Genomic DNA, 20589 nt, shown 5'->3' with positions numbered 1-20589 from the left:
GCAACTTGATTTTGAGCTGCCTGATTCTGATTAGGGGCAAAACAGCAGGTGGTTGCAAGATGACCAGACTTGCCACAATTCGTGCATATACGACATTGCAACTGTGGCTGGTGGTGGCTATTACATCTGTTGCACAGAGGTGCATTTCCCGCATACTGCCTTTTGGCAGCAGGTTGTGCAGCCTGATTCTGTGCTGCCTGATTAGGAGCAGCCTGGTTAATCTGAGCAGTGACAGCAAAATTCTTGGAAGCCTTACGTTTCCTCGATTTCTTTGAAGACTCAGCAGCCTTCTTGCCCTTACTTTCCTTGGTGCTATCAGACTTTTTCTGCTTCTTGTCACCTTTTCTGTGGAGTTTACTCTTTTTGATTTAGGATTCAGTAAGGGTAGCAGCTAGCTCAATGGCCTGACGGACGGTAGTAGGGTGACTGCCAGTGACAATATCCTGAACAGGATCTGGCAAACCGTCTATGTACCTCTCGATTGCCTTATCTAAAGGCGTGACCATTTTAGGACAGAGCAAGCTTAACTCCTCATATCTGTCTGTATAAGCCCGGTGTTCACCACTGTCTTGCTTCAGATCATTGAACTCATCTTCTAGTGCCCTCTGCTCGTGACGAGGACAAAATTCTCTCATCATGAGAGCCCTGAGTTCCTCCCATGTCTGACCCAAAGCAACATCAGCACCTCTATCTCTCATTACCCCATTCCACCAGGTAAGAGCCCTCTTTTGGAATACACTAGAGGCAAACTCGACCTTACGATTGTTCGGACACTGAACATGGCGAAATGTGCCATCAAGACTCTCAAACCATTGGAGAAGCCCTGTTGCTCCTTCAGTACCACTATACTTGAGTGGTTTAGCTGAGTTAAACTGTTTAAAGTTGCACGGAGCAGGTGCATTAACATTGTTATTGGTGGCTTGGTTTATTTGAGTTATGAGACCAGGTAGCATAGCAGCCATCTGTTGTGCTATAATAGCTGCCAGTTCGGCATCAGGTTGAGGAACGTTACGTCGAGGAGGCATTCTAAAAGAGGAAACATGAGAGAAAACGAGTGAGATGATGTGATGAAAATGAGATATCAATAAAATCGACAAAAAGCAAGGATGGTGGTCGTTTGTTTGTTACCACAAAGCAAACAAACAACACACAGTGGCAAATCAAAGTAAATGAGTCATAATAATGTATTACCGAAGACATGCTCGCCTATAAGTGAACACTCACCCCAAGAGTTCCCAGGTAAGAGTGACTGGTCCGATACTGCGGATTTGTACGAACACTCTAGCCTTAGACAGAAAACTCAGGGTGCAGGCATTCACCCTTCCAGTTTGCATGTGTTTACATTATTTAGACCCAAAACTTTGACGAGATTTTGAAAATTTGGAAGGCACGAGGCCAAAAGAAATCATCTAAGGATAGATGATTGATTTCAAAATCATTTTAGAAAATTGTGTTCATGTTTTGGTAATCACCTAAGGATAGGTGACAGGTATTGTCTTAAGATCTAAACACAAGTAAACTTGTGTTAGGGTCCTAGAAAGTTATAGTCTAGGTCAAAGCATTGCTAATAACCTAATTCCCTATAACCATTGGCTCTGATACCAACTCTTCTGTCACACCCCGGCCGCGTCAAAACAACAAACCGCGGCGGAAACGCCGGGGAGTGAGTTATTGTTTCAACAACCATGGCAATTTAAGTTATGTATTATTAAATAAAGAGTTTACATTGTCTTTAAGTTCAAACTAAAATAACATAATTAACTGTCTTTTAAGTCACTAAGGCCCGAGTCCGCCTAAGTGAAGCACAAACACGATCATGCATTAGCACCTGAAAACACATGTAAAAATAGATACGTCAGCATAAAAATGCCTGTGAGATACATAGGTTTTGTTTATGCAGATTCATGACTTGTATTTGAAAGAAGTGTTTAATAAAATGTAGTCATGAACCTTGTAAAATGTTTTCCTTTGTAAAACCATGTGAAAATCGATATGAAAATCAAATGATAATGAAAGGAAAATGCATGGTTAAATGAATAACCAAGTGAAAATGAATTTGTGTAAAACGTGTACTTTGTAAAACGATGTCATGTTCCTGTATAAAATGTTTCATGTCTTGCCCCAAGTGATTTAGATAACGCAACAATGTATGATATGATAAAAGCACTTATATATAGGAAGTACCAGTGGTGTATCCACCATGCTTTTATCATATAACACATAGCCCCGTTACATAAGTCACTTATCAATAGCCAACCAAAATGTCATGTTAAATGTCAAAATGTTTATGTATAAACCATGTATAATGTCATGTGTATAACTGTATCATGTATAACTAATGAAATGCATAGCAAGTAGGAAATCATCTACTTAAACTATGTGATGCTGTCAATGTGTAACAAATGCCATGTATGGTGAATAACTAGAAGCTACTCAACCCCATAGAAAATGTACAAAACAATGTTTTTGAATAAACCTAAGTTTAAATCAAATGTTATGTTTTGCAGAAAAACAATGCTTTATGATTACAAACATTTATGCAGTAATGTTAATCGCATACATTCAAGCCTTGCGACTGTGGCGACAAACCCTTAAACGAATTAAAGGTTTATCTAAATTATGTAGTCAGATTCTGTCATTCCCAACTTCTAAAAAAACCTAGGAAGTCGGAAACGGGAGTTGTCAATTCCTATGGTACCATTACATAAGTCCGAGCGGCGTGATCAACGTTAATGAATGTATTATTGTCCCGATTAAACACACCAAATGTCATAACCAATGTAAGCATGCTATGAAAACTATGTACTAGGAATGCTAAGTAAACATGCCTAGTAGAAATGTTCATGTAAAACAATGTGCTAGCATGCTCAGTAAACATACATAGCAAAACATAATTGAAATCATGTACTAGATATGTACTAGATGAAACTAGCATTTTTATGTCATAAAAACATGAAATGCACGAAAGTAACACGTATGTACATGTGTATCACCCCAAAGTATTTGAAAACGGTAAAAGAGGGCAACTATGTACTCACTTGGGATTGCTAATTAGTCCTGAGAATAAGACCAATTTAAGCTCCAAGTATCACAGAATCAACCAGCACCTAGTATAGGTAACTATGTTAATAAATCGGCTCCTAAATCGGGAGATAGGATAGAATGAGGTTCTATAAATCAAATGAGTAATTGAACTCATATGGTATGATTTAATAGGCCCTACATTCTGATTGGAAAGTCAACCTAAGTGCTTTTGACCCGTTTCAACACATTATGGTAACATAAGCTACTATAAGGCATTGTTTGCGTAAAACTATGTTCGGATGGTAATCTATGTGCTATGTCAAGTCTTACATGCCCAATTATCCCTAAACATGTTACTAAGTCAGATTACAAGTCAAAAATATGTTCACATAGTCAAAATACGGATTTATGCTTCAAAAGGACATTTTGGTCATTTCCTATGGGCATACAAGCTAACAAGCATATGACTAACCAATCCTATGTGATCATAAGGTATAACCTCTGAGGTTATTCCCTATGCAACTATGATCACTAACCAAGCTTGGTCGGATCCTAAAGATCGACCAAACGGGTCGGGTTCGAAAGTGTAAGCGGTTGTTTAGACCACTTAACTTACGACCCTAAACAAGCACTAAACTAATAGTGTCGAGTTAAACATGTCAAAACATGTTTAACCTACTGATTTGGTATCAAAACAAAGTGTTTTGATACCCTAAAGTAGTTCCGTTGCAAAATGCGTGCTAAAACGCATTTTGACCGAAACTTTGACTTGACACTACACCTAGTTAACGTGGTAATCAAGGCTATAATCACGAAGGATTATAACTATCGTGATTACAATCACGTGTCAAAGTTCAATTGAACTTTGACTTGACCAATTAATGGTCAAAACCGAAAGTCAAACTGTTGGCCAAACTGTTTGACTTTCTGCACTAACATAAAGAAAAAGCAATAAAAGGAATGAAAGAAGGCTCACTTAAGGTCCTTGCTATCTTTTCTACAAAGAAGACAAAGTCCCAAATGCTTGAGAGAGCTCCTAAGTCAGATAAGAGAAGAGAAATGAGAGGAATGAGCAAAGAATGAAGAGGTTTGGCATGCTATTTATAGTTGTTGCAAGATCATGAGATCATTACATGTGTTTGTGTATTCCCCAAGCATAAAATCATGGCAATACACTTGTTGCAAGCAGGTTAGAAGCCTTGGGGAAGAGATAACTTGGTTACCACACAAAGAATTTGCATAAACAGCCCCTGAATTATGAAACAGCAGCCAAAAACAAACTTTTTGGTCGCTGGGCTCTTCAGGCGCCCCACGTAAGAGATGGGGGTAGGCTTACGCGCCCTGCCTGAGTCCCCCAAATCAGCAAAAGTTTGAAAAATGACAGTTTAGGTCCCTGCATGCATTTGAGGTCATTTTTGGCACTTTTGACATCCGTTAAGCCATTTTCAAGGCTCTACAAGGTCAATAAGGTTTAGAGGACTCAAAATATGCTTAGAGAAGTCTTGGATGTCGGCTCGTTTGGTCGTACGGTCGTGTTGTTCGCTAAATTATGACGAAACTCAAACGGACGTGAAAACGAACCAAATTAAGCGACGAATGGAATTTTTGCACGCCGATCACTAAAATAAAAATATTTTAGTGTGTACAAAAATTTTGGATGTCCAGATGTGGCCAGAACGTAAGATATGCGCGAAAATGCAAACTTACGTCGTTTTTGACACTTTTAGTCCCTGTAAGATCATATAAGCATGTTTTCGCACACCGAACCTATCAAAGCTTATTTCTAAGCCATGTTTAGGTTATATATGGTATGTTTAACTTATGATCAAGTTTCGGACTGTACGGTTCCATACAAAACGGCAGACTTTTGCAAGTTTGTAGGATCAGTTTTGACCACACGAATGAGTCAATCAGAGCTAGTGCTTACTGAAAATGTGGCGGAAACACATTTTCAGCATGATACAAAGATAAACGTAACAGAAAGGAGTAGAAACAGATGAATTCACACTTTAAACACTTTTTCTTCACTTGATAACGATTGCCACACGGTCAGCAGTTCGACGTAGAGTACAAGACAACGTTACAAATGAAGTGAACATCAGGGGTATTTATAGAGGTCTTGGTCCGCTCATGTGACATGTCCACAAGAGCGGTCCAGACTACAAACCTGGTCCGCTTTTGTGGACATATGTCACAAAAGCGGTCCAACATACAAACTTTCATAAAATTACATATAGACCCCCTGAACTTTTACAAAATAACCTATCTAGACCATATACATTAAACTAGCATTACAAAGACGCAGGCTTTAGACATTGTGCACCAACAAACTCCCCCTTGGATGAAGCCGCAGTCTTTGTCTTGAATATTGGTCTTCAGATAGCAGCTTTGTAGAGTTCTTCACGCCCTTTAGGCTTCCTGCTCAAAACAATTCTTATCTTTTCATTCTTTTGCTTCTCTGCCTTATCTTCTTCCTGTTGTTTCTTCATAAACTTTCCTCTGTTTGCTTCCATCCTACGATTTTCACGTTCACGTTCACTTTTTGCTTTCTTCTTCATCTTTTCATCTAACTCCCACCATGACGATTTCCACTTGCTTTCGGAATTAATTTCTTTTTGAAAGCACAATGATACAACACGTTGGAACTGTTGAGCTTGATCTTTATCTTCTGCTTTATAACGAATCTTGTGAATAAACAAGCATTCGATGTCTTTTGCCGAACAATTCACCAGCCACATCGGATCATAAACACGAATATATCTCAGTTCACCACCAGCTCTGTACGTTATGATTGCTTCAGTTGTCAGACAGCTGTAAACCCAATCAATGAACCCTTTATAAAAATCTTGCTCCATTTCTGGCATAGGAATTGTTGTCATGGTTCTTGGAGGCTTCACATTCAGAATAGTTTCTGTCACACCAGTCACTGGATCTACTCTTTGAATACGTCTTGGACGATGAGGCTTCCATTTCAGATATCGTCTCAGAGTCTCGTACTTAATATATCCCCACATCGCCTTATCATTCTGCCTCACCTGATAATCCAACGTTCTCACCTGAGATAACTCATCGACATCCCACCATGGTAATGACATAATGTCATATAAACGTTTAAAGTATTGGACACCATATTCTCTTCGAACTGCATAGGCGTTAACTTGCGGAAGAAAACCCCAACTAATAATATCGCCAAGCGAAACATTTCGATCTCGTTGGAAGTATTTCAACGGCCTTTTGAACTTTCTTTCATGAGAATCTTTGAACCATTTAGAACGATCAATCTCTTCAACACTCGATTGACCTTCTTTTTCAACATTAGATTGGCCTTCCTGTTCAGCTTCTTTTCTCAAACACTCGAACACATTTTCATTCACCGCTTCAGTCATTTTCTGACGCAACTCATCTCTGTTTTCAGCAGCAAAGAATTCCATTAACGTCGGAAGTTTTGAAGTGTCTTCAGGAACATCTTCATTATCCGAACCATCCTCTACTTCAACCCTATCATACTGATCGGCATCCTCAACATAGTTATACTTGTAATCTTTCTGTTTATTGATATCAAAAGATTCCAGATCTGCTTCAAGATCAATTGGAATCTCGGGATTTACATCTTTTAACATCTCCCTATACACATCTAGACATAGGAACAAGGGTTCATGATGTTCTACAATCTGAGTCTTACTCGACTCCCCCTTTCTCCCAGCTTCACCACTTTCTTCATTGACTGTGTCGTTTAGCAGATCTTCAACGACTTTTTCATTTGAAGCTTCAGTTACTCTAACACCTGAACCTCCTGCAGCGTCATCATCATCATCACCTTTAGAACTGTGACTGCTCGCAGAATAAACAAACTCTTCCTCATCATCATCTTCATCATCCTCTTCATCTTCACCACCAATTAACTTAGGTGTTGGTGATTCTTCTTCAACTATACCAGGAACTGAAGATATAGGCACAGGATTATCTATCACCATCGAAGGCACAATAGTCATTACAGAACTTCCTTCAACCCCTTTACCCTTATCTTTCATCTGCCTTTCTACTTCTGCTTTACGTTCTGCAAGAAGGTCCTCTAACTTCAACTCTTCATACTTTTGATCCACTGTTGTTTCTAACATGCTTTCCACAACTCTATTCAGCATGTAGAACTTGTGTTCATGCAACGCTTTAGCAGCCATAAGCTCTTTATTCTTCAACTTATAGTACTTGTTTTCACTTTCTCGACGATTCTTCTCCTCTTCTAATTCAGACACTCGAACTTTCAAAACGTCAATTTCCGTCTGATCAACTTCAATTTTCAGTGTCAACACTTTGTTTTCACCTTCTAACCTCTGCACCTTACCAGCAAGAGATTTTTCTCTTTCAGCAATCTTTTTGCATTCATCCGCCAACCTTTTATTTTCTGCTATCACCTCATCAATTCTCTTTTCCAACTTCAATACTTAAGAATGGTTTGCAAAATCGAAATCAACGTCTAGCAGATTATCATGCGGTATCGCAAGGCCTCTACTTGAAGAACCAGGTTGTGCTAGGGTGAGTGGAGGTGTGCCAAAAAGATCTTGTGAAGAATAATATGGTTGATGTGGAGGTGGTGATGATGGAAACAGAAGAGATGGTTGTCGTTGTGGAGTAGGTTGTCTGGGTGGTGTTGAATGTGATGGAGGAGTAGGTTGTTTTGATGATTGTTGTGGTGTTGGTTGTCTGAAAGGAGATTGATGTATTGGAGATTGTGGAGGTGTTGGTTGATGTGGAGGTGTTTGTAGACGTGGAGGTGTAGGTTGACGTGGAGGTGTAGATTGTGTTTGCATAATCTTCTGAGGGCGCTTTGACACTTTAATCTTTGGAGTAGCCTTCTTTACGACCACCAGCTTTCTTTTTACCCTTCGGAGTAGATTGTGACGCTGAAACATGCTCCGGAGAAGGTTCATAAGGTGCATCTTCTTTTTCTTCTCTCTTCCTCTTTCTAAGTAACTTCTCCTTTTCTACCTCCTCTCTCATACGCCTTTCACGTTCTTTTGCATCAACTACTTCAAAATCAGACACACTAGAAGAACTAGTAGTGTCTTTATCAACATCGTCACCTTCAACATCATCTACCACTTTCTCTTTCTCCTGTTGAATATCAACATTATCAACCAAATACGTATCAGATGTAAACAAATCTGTATTAATTTCAATATGTGCTACACTAGCCGCCTCTTGTTCCTTTTCAATGTTCACCTCAGGAACTTCTTCTTCATCAGACTCATCTACCAACACTGTTTGAGCCTTCTTCTTTTGTTTCTTCTTCGGCTTTGAAGAAGAACCTTCACCTTCAGCTACAGGAGTTGCAAGTCTACGTCTGCGTCCAGACTCCTTCACATACCACTCATTCTTTGTTGGTTTGAAACCCTGAATTATTTTCAACTCTACAGCATACAATGCTTCTTTCATTTCTTCTTGATTTCTCCAATTCTGATGATTTTCTGGATCAGGATCCACATAGTTCGCATCTCTAAGCAATCCGAAGTTTTCAATCACTAACTCAGGCTCTGGATGATGAGGATGATACTTGACAAGATTCTTTAACGAGATATTTGACATGTGAGCTTGAACAAGAAGATCATCCTTAATGTTTCTATCAACTCCAGGGTATGCACGATCAATCATCATTTGTACAAAACGTGGATATCTCCAGACTCTAACATCCGATGAGAGATTTTCCACCATATAATGAAAAACTATATGTGAGAAGTTGTATTTCTTATTCAACACCAATGCCGTTAGCATGTTCATCTGGTAATCCCTCATTTGGTCATAACTGCCCTTCGTGTGACTCAGGGAAATCAAAATACAATGGATTAAAAACTTGAATGATTTCTGAAATTTTGACTTTAAGTAGTTCCCGGTGTTCAATGTGCTTCTGTATCCCAAACGTAGCATACACCCCTTCACCATTCATTCAGGAAATCTTGTGGGGTAATTGGCCTCATCAGGAAAGTTCATTACTTCGCAAACTAACGCTTCAGTCACCAGTATGGTCTCCAACTTTCCATCCACTTCTACTTCTGATGAAATTACCTTGCTTGCCTCGTCATACTTTGCACTTTTCCAAAATCGACTAATATGCGATCGATACAACGGCCTCTGGTCAGTCATTGCTTTCTTCACTAGAATACGATCCATGTACTCCAAAATACTGTTGAATTCTGACAATAAAGGATATTTTTCCACATCTAAATCCACGCAACTGTTGTGTACTGGATCGAATAACACGTTTGGATGCCTGCACAACAACAACAAAAATAAAGACTTAGAAAATTTTGAAATTTTGAGCAATGTCTAAAAAACGAACCATATAAGCGATTCAAAGAACATACTACCATAAAAGCGGTTCAAACATTTTGTACTCTATAAGCGAACCACAAATATGACTAAAAAGCGGTCCTACTTAGAAAATACTCAAAAAGCGAACCATCCCTAGCCACATAAGCGATTCAACCCTTTACTGCCCTAAAAGCGGTCCTGAAATTAGTACATATGGGCGGTCCTAACATGGTACACATAGGCGGTTCAACAAATGATCTATAAGCGGTTCAACAAGTGACCTATGAGCGATCCTGAGTTACCTGTTCATAAAAGCAGTCCTACAAGATGTAACTAAGAGCGATTCAAAATATTACCTATGAGCGGTTCAAACTACCTGACTATAAAAGCGGTCCACATATCAACAACATGTAAAAACAGCTTAAAACCTAAAATTGATTCTAAAATCAGATTCTACTCAACATTCCGAACCTAAGGGTGTCTTTTGATTCCTACAACTATTCCTAAAACTCTCTAGATCTGAGATTGAAACCAATTACTGCCGACAACACATATCAATCACTCAAATTTCTGCAATTAGCATGTAATACTACACCTAGTATCATCATACGACACTGAAACAACAATCATTTCAAACAAACATGTCATTCACAGGCTTAAAACATGAATCGTTCATTCACACATGGCGACAGACGTGGTTTAACTCAATAGAACTACAATTAAGAGAGTACTTACCTTTCCCATGATGTAAATAGTAGAAATCTATCAAGAACAAAAGGGAAATCAGATCAAATAGCAGTAAATCACGATGAACAGTTGAAATCGCTCGAATCGCCCCGGAGAAAATGACGTATAAGCGGTTTGAGTAATGACAGAATAAGCGGACCCTGTACCTTATATATGAGGTCTGAACCGCTTATTTGTCATGTTCTTATGAGCGGTTCACAAAATTATTTTGACAAAAGAGCGACCCAAAGTCACAAAAGCGATCCAACCATTGATTTTTAAGAAATTTATTTTTATTCGTTTTTTCCAACTTTTTCGATTTCACATGTTGACACCCAGTTGACCAAGTCCAATTTAATGACCCTGGACAACTGTTTGACCTACCAAGTCCAAATTAATGGCCCTGGTTGATCAGATTTATGAAGTACTTTGTCGTTTTGTTTAAAAAAAACAGTTCAAATTAATGAACTTTTCAACGTTTCAAAATTTGCACATTTTATCTTTCAAACATCATACCAGATCTATGTTTGCAATCACAGCTTACCCAACCCTCATCAGACACCAACATGATCTGCACACAGGCTTTGAACTTCCAATCCCCAGTATCAGTTGTCGAAACTAAAATGAGAAAAGAAAATCTTTTTGGGTTTAAAGCTGTACAAACTGAAATATATACACACAATATTTTTTCGAGCGTGTTAGGGGATCATATCAGCTGCCGACAGAACACAAGCACCGTTAAGCTTATTTCATTTTAAACATTTAAGCAATTCATGTTGATTGTCGGTATATTGATCCACTTTAAATTCTCACAGAATTTTCAATCTGTTCGGGATACGTTATTTAGTGTTTTAGAGACTTAAACGTCAACGTGTGTTCCCACCTCAGTATATACTCCCGTATCCGGATCCCAGTATTCAGTCTTACAGGTGAATATACCACAGCTGATATCTGTTGGGGGTAGATGCGAAACCGTGAGAGCTCAGGTCAGAACTTCCGTTCAGCAGAGAGATGACGGCTCGACTTTTCGGTGGGTCCCCTTTAGAGGATCTTTTGCATTTCAACAGCAGCGACTATCAATTTTATTGTTTCATCAGCATGCTGAGGGTGAAGCTTATTTTTCAAAGCTTTTTGCGTAAAGTATTATCCGGGGACTAGGTCAGTATTTCCATACAGCAGAAGTCCCGGGATAATACCCCAGATATCACCGAGTATAAAGACCTAGTATCTCAGAATACGGGACCTTTCAAACAGGATTTCAGGGGTTACCTATATATCCTAGAGGTGTTCCCCACGATAACGCAAGTTAAATTTAGTTTATATCCTAACCCGATCTACTAAATCTGTAAGAACCTACCGGCACATCTTTAGCGAGACTGCTTAATTGCATTTTTACATTACATATCACTAGCGTACTGTGCCCGTCTAGCTGATGTACTATCATTTCCCCTATACTACACAGCTCTTTTTGCATTTTTTAATGTTTTTGGATTTTTATGATTTTATCATGTTTTTGTATTTTTCTGCGAATATCTCCCCATAAAACTAAAACATATTTTTGTGTTTTTGTTTTTTAACGAAAAGCAGGAAATACAACTGTACAAACAAAAGTTGACAACTCGATACGGTTCAAGTCAGATCGCCGCCCAATTCGGCTTCACACTCGATAACCCTCCCAGATTGCAGATTTTTTAACCCATTTAACCTTAAAAGATAATAAAATCTCTTTTTATCAAACGGTTTTGTGTAAAAATCAGCTTTCTGATCATCGGTGCACACATGTTCAATCCGTATTAGTTTCTTTTCGTAACAATCTCGAATAAAATGGTGACGGATTTCTATGTGTTTCGTTTTTGAGTGGTGAACCGGATTTTTCGTAACATTGATGGTCGCTTCATTGTCCACAAATATCGGCGTATCCAAGAATTGCAGACCGAAATCGCGCATCTGCTGTTGAATCCAGAGAATCTGAGAACAACAGCTAGAGGCTGAGACGTACTCAGCCTCATAAGTTGAGAGCGCGACTGCAGTTTGCTTCTTGCACTGCCAGGTAACGAGCCGAGTTCCGAAGAACTGGCACCCAGCAGTGGTGGACTTGGCGTTCTGCTTACAACTACCGAAGTCTGAATCAGCAAAACCAGATAATGTAAAATCACCCGAGCGAGGGTACCACAAGCCGATGCTTGGGCATCCCTTCAAATACCGTAGAATTCGTTTGACGATTGTCAGGTGTGATTGCTTCGGGTTTGACTGATATCGTGCGCACAAACATGTCGGATACATGATGTCGGGCCGGGAAGCTGTAAGATACATCAACGAGCCGATGATCGATCTGTATAACGTTTCATCCATCTTCACACCTTGTTCATCCGGACAGATACCATGATTTTGTGCGAGGGGGGTTGATGCAGGACTGCAGTCTGTCATGTCAAACTTATCCAGCACGTCCTTTACACACTTCGATTGATGAATGAAGATTCCGTCTGGTAGTTGTTCAACTTGTAACCCGAGGAAGAACTTCATCTCCCCCATAGAACTCATCTCGAATTTCTTCTTCATCACAACTTCAAACTCTTTGCATAGCTCTTCGTTGGTGGAACCAAAAATGATATCGTCGACATAAATCTGCACAATCAGTAAGTGGCCAGCTACTTCTTTCGTGAACAAGGTGCTATCTACTGTGCCTCTTGTGAACCCGTTGTCCAGCAAGTAGGTCGAAAGCGTCTCATACCAGGCTCTCGGGGCCTGGTGGAGACCGTATAAAGCTTTATCCAGCAGATACACCTTGTCTCTGTTTAGTGGATCTGCAAACCCCGGTAGTTGCCCCACGTAAACTTCTTCTCGAATCTTGCCATACAGGAATGCCGATTTAACGTCGAGTTGATAAACTTTGAAATCTTTCCATGAAGCAAAGGCTAGAAAGATGCGGATTGCTTCAAGCCTTGCAACCGGCGCATAAACCTCTTCATAGTCTATACCCTCCTGTTGGCTGAAGCCTTGAACCACTAGACGTGCTTTGTTCCTCACCACGACTCCTCTATCGTCACGTTTACATTTAAACACCCATTTTGTCTTTATCAGCTTCTGATTCTTCGGCAGATCAACGAGTCTCCAGATGCCCAACTTCTCAAATTGTTGCAGTTCTTCCTACATAGCATTCACCCAGCTGTCCTCGGTCAATGCTTCTTTGTAAGTCCTGGGCTCAATCTGCGAAATAAAACATTTGTATGAGATTTCTTTCTGCATATCAGCTATATCAGAATAAAAACATGTAAAAGCTTGGTCTATCTGATGTCTTGTTCTGACACCACTCTGTAAATCGCCGATAATTTGTTCTGAAGGATGGTAAGACAGTGTCCGTGGCATCACAGTATCAGGCACCACAACTTCCGATTCCAAATTTGAAATGTCGAGATCAACGATTTGATCAACAGCCTCCTCTGATGTCTCATTTGGTTCCTCGTCAAAGGTAGGAGCGGGTTCCTCCTCTGAGTCGTCAGAAACGTCAAATGACGGAGCTGGTTCCTCTGGTTCCTCTGGCGATATATGAACGGTTCCACTTGGTCCTGCTTCATCATCATGAGTACCCACGGTGGGCGTAGGAACATCTAGCGGATTAGATAAAGGCTCTTGCAACTGACTTTGTTGATACAGGTACATAAGAGCAATTTCCTCCTCACTCGGCTCGGACGGCAGATGAAACGATTCCCAGAGTTTGTCGTAATCAAATAGGAATCTTTGTCCGGGAAGTTGTTGTGACTGTGTGTGCTTCTGACAATCCACATGAAGGACCTGAATCACCTTCCCCAGACACGGTACAAATACCCTCTTTAATGGGCTGGCATATCCTACGAAAAATCCTTCATTTGCTTTTGCTCCGAATTTACCATCAGCATCGATGAACGTACACGGAGAGCCAAAAGGTTCCAAGAACTCAAGATTTGGCTTATAGCGATGCAACAACTCAAAACAAGTCTTTTTATATTTCTTCACTGTCAGAACTCTATTCAGCGTATAGCAAGCTGCTGACACCGCTTCACTCCAGAAGAAAATCGGAAGCTTTGAATCGGCCAACATAGTACGTGCAGTCTCAATCAGGGTTCTATTCTTTCGTTCAGCCACGCCGTTCTGTTGTGGTGTATATGGAGCACTGAATTCGTGAAGTATCCCCTTTTCATTGCAGAACTCGTACATTTTGTTGTTTTTGAACTCAGTTCCATTATAGCTTCGAATTCTTCTGATCGGCAGCTTGTACACTGTTTCCATCTTTTTGAACAAAACCATTAAAGCCTCGAACGTTTCATCCTTCTTCTCCAAACAAATGACCCATGAAAATCTTGTATAATCATCTGTTACCACCAAACAATAAGAATCTCCACTGATGCTTTTGACGTTGACCGGCCCAAAGAGATCCATATGCAATCTCTCAAGAGGTAACCGGATGGTGTTGAGCATCTTTGGTGGATGAGATTTCCGTACCTGTTTACCTTTCTTACACGCAACACAATCGTCAGGTAAATAAAAATTTTTAACATTCACACCTTCTACCAAATCGTTGTGCACAAGAAAGTTCATTTTACGAATGTGTATATGACCCATCTTTCTGTGCCACATAACCGACTCTTTTTCAGTTGCTTTAGATTTTGTCACAAAGCATTGTTTTTGAGGAGTTGTTGGTGTTGCAGCGCTCATGTCTAAAATGTAAAGATCATTAACCCTAGGGGCGCGCAACAGAACCAACTCATCAGGGACTTTAAACCCTGGTTTTAAAACCAAACACTCTGTTTTTGTAAAGTGTACGCTAAAGTCTTTGTCGCAGATTTGCGAAATACTTAACAAATTGTTCGTCAATTCAACAATATAATTCACTTTGTCAAAAGATATGATGCCGTTCGTGAGCATTCCCTGACCAACAATCCTTCCACCTTGGTTACCGGCAAATCCAACGTAACTTCCATTAATCGCTTTGACATCATATAACAGTGCTAAGGATCCCGTCATGTGTCGCGACGCTCCGCTGTCCATTATCCACCTTGAGAGCACAGACTTGGGCAGCTCCTGCAACCAATTCACAAACACATCAGTTAAACAATGATGCCCACGACTTTTTAACTTCCGACACTGTACCAAAAACCACATTGCATTTCTCAGTTGTTTTCGGAAAGTTAAATGTGACATTTGACTCAATTTCCTTTTTATCTTGTTTCACATTGTTATGAAGTTTGGGAAATTCCGACAAAAACTGATCGAGTTCAAACTCAAATTTAACCACATCATCTTTTACACACTGTGACTCATTTTTTAACACATTTTCCATTTTTTTAATCTCACCAGATGGTTTAGATTTCGCGATCCATGACTGATTTTCAAAAGTTTTTGCTTTAGGGTAAAATTTCGAAGTCTTGGGGGACTTATAAGACTCGCCAATTTCGAAAGTCGATTCTGGCTTATCCTCCGACTTCAACTTTTCACCTCGTTTGAGAATTCGGATCGGCAAAACCATCACTTGTTTATCTTTAACAACGACCGGTGATTTTGGTCGAGGTTTTTGAATGGTTTGTTTTGACACATTTTTGTTTTCAACCTTAAGTTTTTCTACCTTTGGTTTCTCAACCACTTGTTTATTAACAGCTTTTACCACAACCGGTTTTTCGATCACTTTCTTACACTGCTTCGCCATGTGGCCGACTTCATTGCAGCGATAGCATACACATTTGTCATACTCGACAAATGTGCTACTAACAGTTTTTGCTTTCAGCTTCTGTGCTGCATTGAAATCGTCCACGGCCTTTTGACTAAAATATAATCTTTTTCAGTCTCAGTGCTTGGACCACAAACAAATACATCATCAATTCTATCTTTTGGCTTTACCAACTTCTTAGTCATTTTCTTCTCAAAACCAAGACCTTTATTCTTTAACTGATTTTTCTTGTATTGGTTTTTATCCACCCCCTCTACCTTTTCTGGACTAGTAGGACGTGACGAACCAACTGACTTATTTAGTTTTGAAAAGAAATCATTTTTCTTTAACTCATTTACGCACAGCTCAATCAGCTTAAACACTTTCTGAACATTCTCAAATTTAACATTCTGAAGCGGAAACTCGGTGTTGAAGTAAAGTTTGTCAGATCCAACCATAGTGTAAGCCACCATAATTGAATCATCATCCACACTTTAATCCGTTTTTGTCAAATAACGATCTAAAAAGTTTCCGTCCTCCTCAGAATCACTACCGGACTCCACTGATTTTGCCTTCTCAGATTTCTCACTATCATCGTCCAACACCTGATCAATAACATTTTTGATTACCTGGGATTCGTTGTCAGTGTCAGACGCAGTGAACGTGATATCAATATTATCAGGTAAATCATTCTCAAGTGTTTTCAGTTTGATGTTTAATGCAGCTTCCACCCCATCTGGATATTTCTGTGTATAATGATTCCACATTGGGGGTGGAACGCTGTTGAAGGCAGGTGAAGCATGTGGCTGTTGTGGTACTATTTGCTCTAACACATATGATAATGCCACATAACTCATCAATTTCTGATCAATTCTATCATTTTCAATTTTAGTCAACTCAATCTCTTTTCTTAAAGATGCGATTGTGTCTAAATGAAAATTTACTTCTCTTTGTTTGTCAAATAAAGTTGATTGTGCCAGCTTGGTTGCTTTATCGTTTTCAAGACTTTCTTTTTGGATCATTTTAATTGACCTAGACAATGTGTCGCACGCCTCTTTTACTTGCCCTAAGTCAAACTTCATCAGATCTGCATGTTGTTTCAGTTCCTGATACATGGTGTCTTTTTCAAGACACTCCGTGCATGGTTGTGAACAACGTTGACACGGTGTATTAGAGATTGAAACTTTTTCTACTATAATCTCATTCTCACAAACAACTTTACCAACAGGATTTGACTCCAACTCAGACGACTTGACCATGTTTGTGACAACCCTCTCAAAACCAGGTATCCGTACGACTTAATTAATTATTAATTATTGCCTAATTACTGTGCTTTACTGAGTTTGCTGATAAACTGCTACTTTATTGTTGGTACTTGTACATATCTGCATCATACTTTGATTTCTCCTGTCACTACATTATTTATTTACTGAACTCTAGTGACAAACTTGATGCACAAAAAGCACAGTAGCACTAAACGGATACACAGTGAACATGCTGGTATAGCCAGCATCAGGCAAACACTGCCTCTAAAGGCCTGAATGAGCCAGAATTATTTTACTACACCCATAGTGTGTGTAGGGATACAAGGGTTGTATGATTACGTCTCTAGGAATAAGATATAGAGATTTGGATGTGCCTAAAACATACTTTAAGCACGGAACACAGCACTTTTATCAACACACTAGCTTCTAGCTAACTAATAAAGTGCCAAAATATGAGGAATTATTCCCGACACTTTGCAGAATAAATTGTGTCGCTAAAAATATTATTTATGACGCTTAACGGATATCTTAAGCACTTTAACGGATTACTATCCAACCGAACAACCGGACAATACCCGGAACATAAAAATATTGCCAAAATTAATATTGGTACTTTTCTAAGCCAGTTAGGGTCCCTGATTACCCTAACACCCGCTTTTAATGCACTAAAGCAACTAACGGGGTTAGACCTCGCACTTAACGCACTTAACCAAACTGAACCGTAACTGAACATTTGGAAACGAACCGAGCACCATTTCATCCCAATGGGATCGGCCAACTAGTGGGACCGGGAGAGTACGTCCTTTATTATTTTATATTAGATTACGCGAAGATCGAGACGACTTTTTCTATAAATAACCCTCACCTCTCACACCTAAACACACACACACCTCACCTTCACTCTCTCTCCCTCCCTTGCTCTCCCTCTCGGCCGAACACTATCACCACCACCCACCCGCTTTCGAGTTCAAGTCTTGCAATTCCAAGTCCATACAAGTGTCGGTGGTTACGTACAACGGAGCTCGGAACAAACGGAACGCGAAGGACCTCTACCGTTTGCTATTATCCACGCAGTTTTCGACTAGTTTCTTCCCTAGCCCCGAGCTAGAGGTATAACGTTTAAAACTCATTTTTGGTCATGTCTAAAGTGGTTAAAAGGATATTTGTCGGTTGAATGACGGTAACCCGCTTAATGAAACTTTAAAGTTTACTAAAACGTGAATATCGTTGGATAAAAGCTCAAAACGCGTGTAAATGTCGTAGTATTTGAATATGTTGGTTAAAATGACCCGATCTATGATATGGTGGCTCTTATCATCGTTTAACCCGACTTTGTTAAGATCTCGAATTTTGGCATACACTAGATGCCAGCGGTTCAAGGGTTAAAAGGTGAAACTCCACCATACGAGAAACATGAACTTGTATAAAAGTGTTTTAACATGAAAAATAGTATTTAAAACAAGCCGATCTACGTATGTACAAGTGGTATGTTCGTAGGACCGGGTGTCGAGAAAATCATGTTTTTATAAAAGTGGATAAAGTGTTAACAAATATGATTTTTATAAACTACAAGTATAGAAACACTTGTAGAATAAAAGATCCGACAAAATAACAATGTTTACAAAAATTGTCGGGAAGTTGTAAGAAGTGATTTGTTCCAAAAACGAGGTTTTTGCAAGACTAGGCTATGTTATGAATAGATCCACTAAAAATAACGAGATCTACACCGTAGTTTTTGTAAAAACTACAAGTTCATGAAACGACGCGGTTTTACACACTAGTCTTTTCTTTGAAGTGTTGAAAATTGATTCGGTTGGTTTGATAAATTGTTGAGTTGATTTTGTAAAAGAAAATGATACGCTTGAAAGCGTGGCCACCTCCAGTTACAGGGGAAACTCTGGCGAAATTTTCTAAAAATCTAACACTTAGAATTATTTACAAGTGTTAGACTACTTTGACATGTTTTCAAATATATTTCGCCACAACTTTATTTATAAATAATCGGAGGTGGGATTTTCACAAAAATAAACGAGATAAGTATATATTCGGTAAATATATTTTGCCTCCTCACTGTTTATGATTATTTTGTGAAAATGTATAAATATTATTTTTAGAGTAAAAATAATATTTACTAACTTTGGCAAGCCCGAAATAATACAAACGCTTGTACGTCAAGAATATAAGTTACAACGGTGATTATCATTACCACTTAATCGTTAAAACGTAACTTACGCATTATTCAGAAGTATTCATAAGCGCGTGTGAAGTCAATATATTATTTTGGGAAAATATTATGAGAAAAAGGAAATATATTATTTTGGGAAAAATAAATATATTTTGAAATAAGAAATAAAATATATTAAGTGGGACTTAATAAAATGATATAAATACACATGTATTTAAATCCCCCATCCTTGGGAAGGAGAATGCGTATCAAACATATATACGGAACGGTTGTCTAACTGTTTCCCAAAAATATAATCTATGAAGCTAAAGCACGGCCATCCGTCTAATAAAATTAGCACATGTAGGTCGTTGCGCAGCACCTGGATATTTGGACTATTTGATATTGTGACGCATTCACTGTGAGTTCATGTCCCCCTTTTTCTCTTAACTGTTTTCAGTTTTATAAACTGCGGGGGTGAAATACATGTTACAATGATTATGGATATGTTATACATGGTATGGTTAGCATAAGGAGGGTTATTACTTAGATCATGTGAGTGGGTAGGCAGAAACTTGAGGCCATTAATCCTCGTTGAGGACCGAGGGACAGGAGCGGTAGATCTATCTGGGTGTAGCGAGCCCAGCCCCAGGTCCAGCTGAACGGACCTCGGGGTGACTTAGTGCCCGACGCATAAATCCGCTAGGTTTGAGTCATCCCTACTTGCACTTCACACATATCAGTGGACTTGCAACCCATTGGTGATCTCTTTTATTTCCTTATTTGCTACATACCAGGGTTTTTGATAAAGATAAAGGTTTATTTACTCATTTTCGCATGAACTCGCTCAACATTATTGTTGATTTTTCAACTTACATGTATTTCAGGGAATTAAGGATCTGGCACGGTTTAGCAGGATTTCCCGCTGCATTTAGACTCAGAGTCATCCGGGTTCAAGGCTTATGGCTCTTTCCTGGACAAGCCATAGCCCCTGAACCATGTTTATTTATGTTGCATTATGGTAGTGGTTGTACTGTTTAAGACAAGTAATGGTTGTTGGGTGTTTACCCATTTAGACAATGTTTGACAATTTTATTTTCAATGGATGACTTTGCATGATTTTAAATTCATATAGCTTGTTATGATTAAGCTATGGTATTAAGAAGTCACACCAAATTAACCACGCTTCCGCAAAGCCAGGGTGTGACAGCTTGGTATCAGAGCTCTGATCATAGCGAACTAGGGTTCATTTTGAGTCTAGACTATGATCACTAGGGCTCTCACGAAAATGTTTTTCTGCATACCACTTAAGTCCAGATCCAAAACTTTTTTTATAAACAAATGTTGAGCATATTTTATTATTTTTAGGCTCAGTCTGGGAGGCTGAGGCTCGGTCTGAGAGACTGAGGCTCGGTCTGGGAGGC

The sequence above is a fragment of the Helianthus annuus genome, chromosome 9 (assembly GCF_002127325.2).
Source record: "Helianthus annuus cultivar XRQ/B chromosome 9, HanXRQr2.0-SUNRISE, whole genome shotgun sequence".
In the NCBI taxonomy this organism is placed as follows: domain Eukaryota; kingdom Viridiplantae; phylum Streptophyta; class Magnoliopsida; order Asterales; family Asteraceae; genus Helianthus; species Helianthus annuus.
This window is presented reverse-complemented; position numbering follows the sequence as displayed.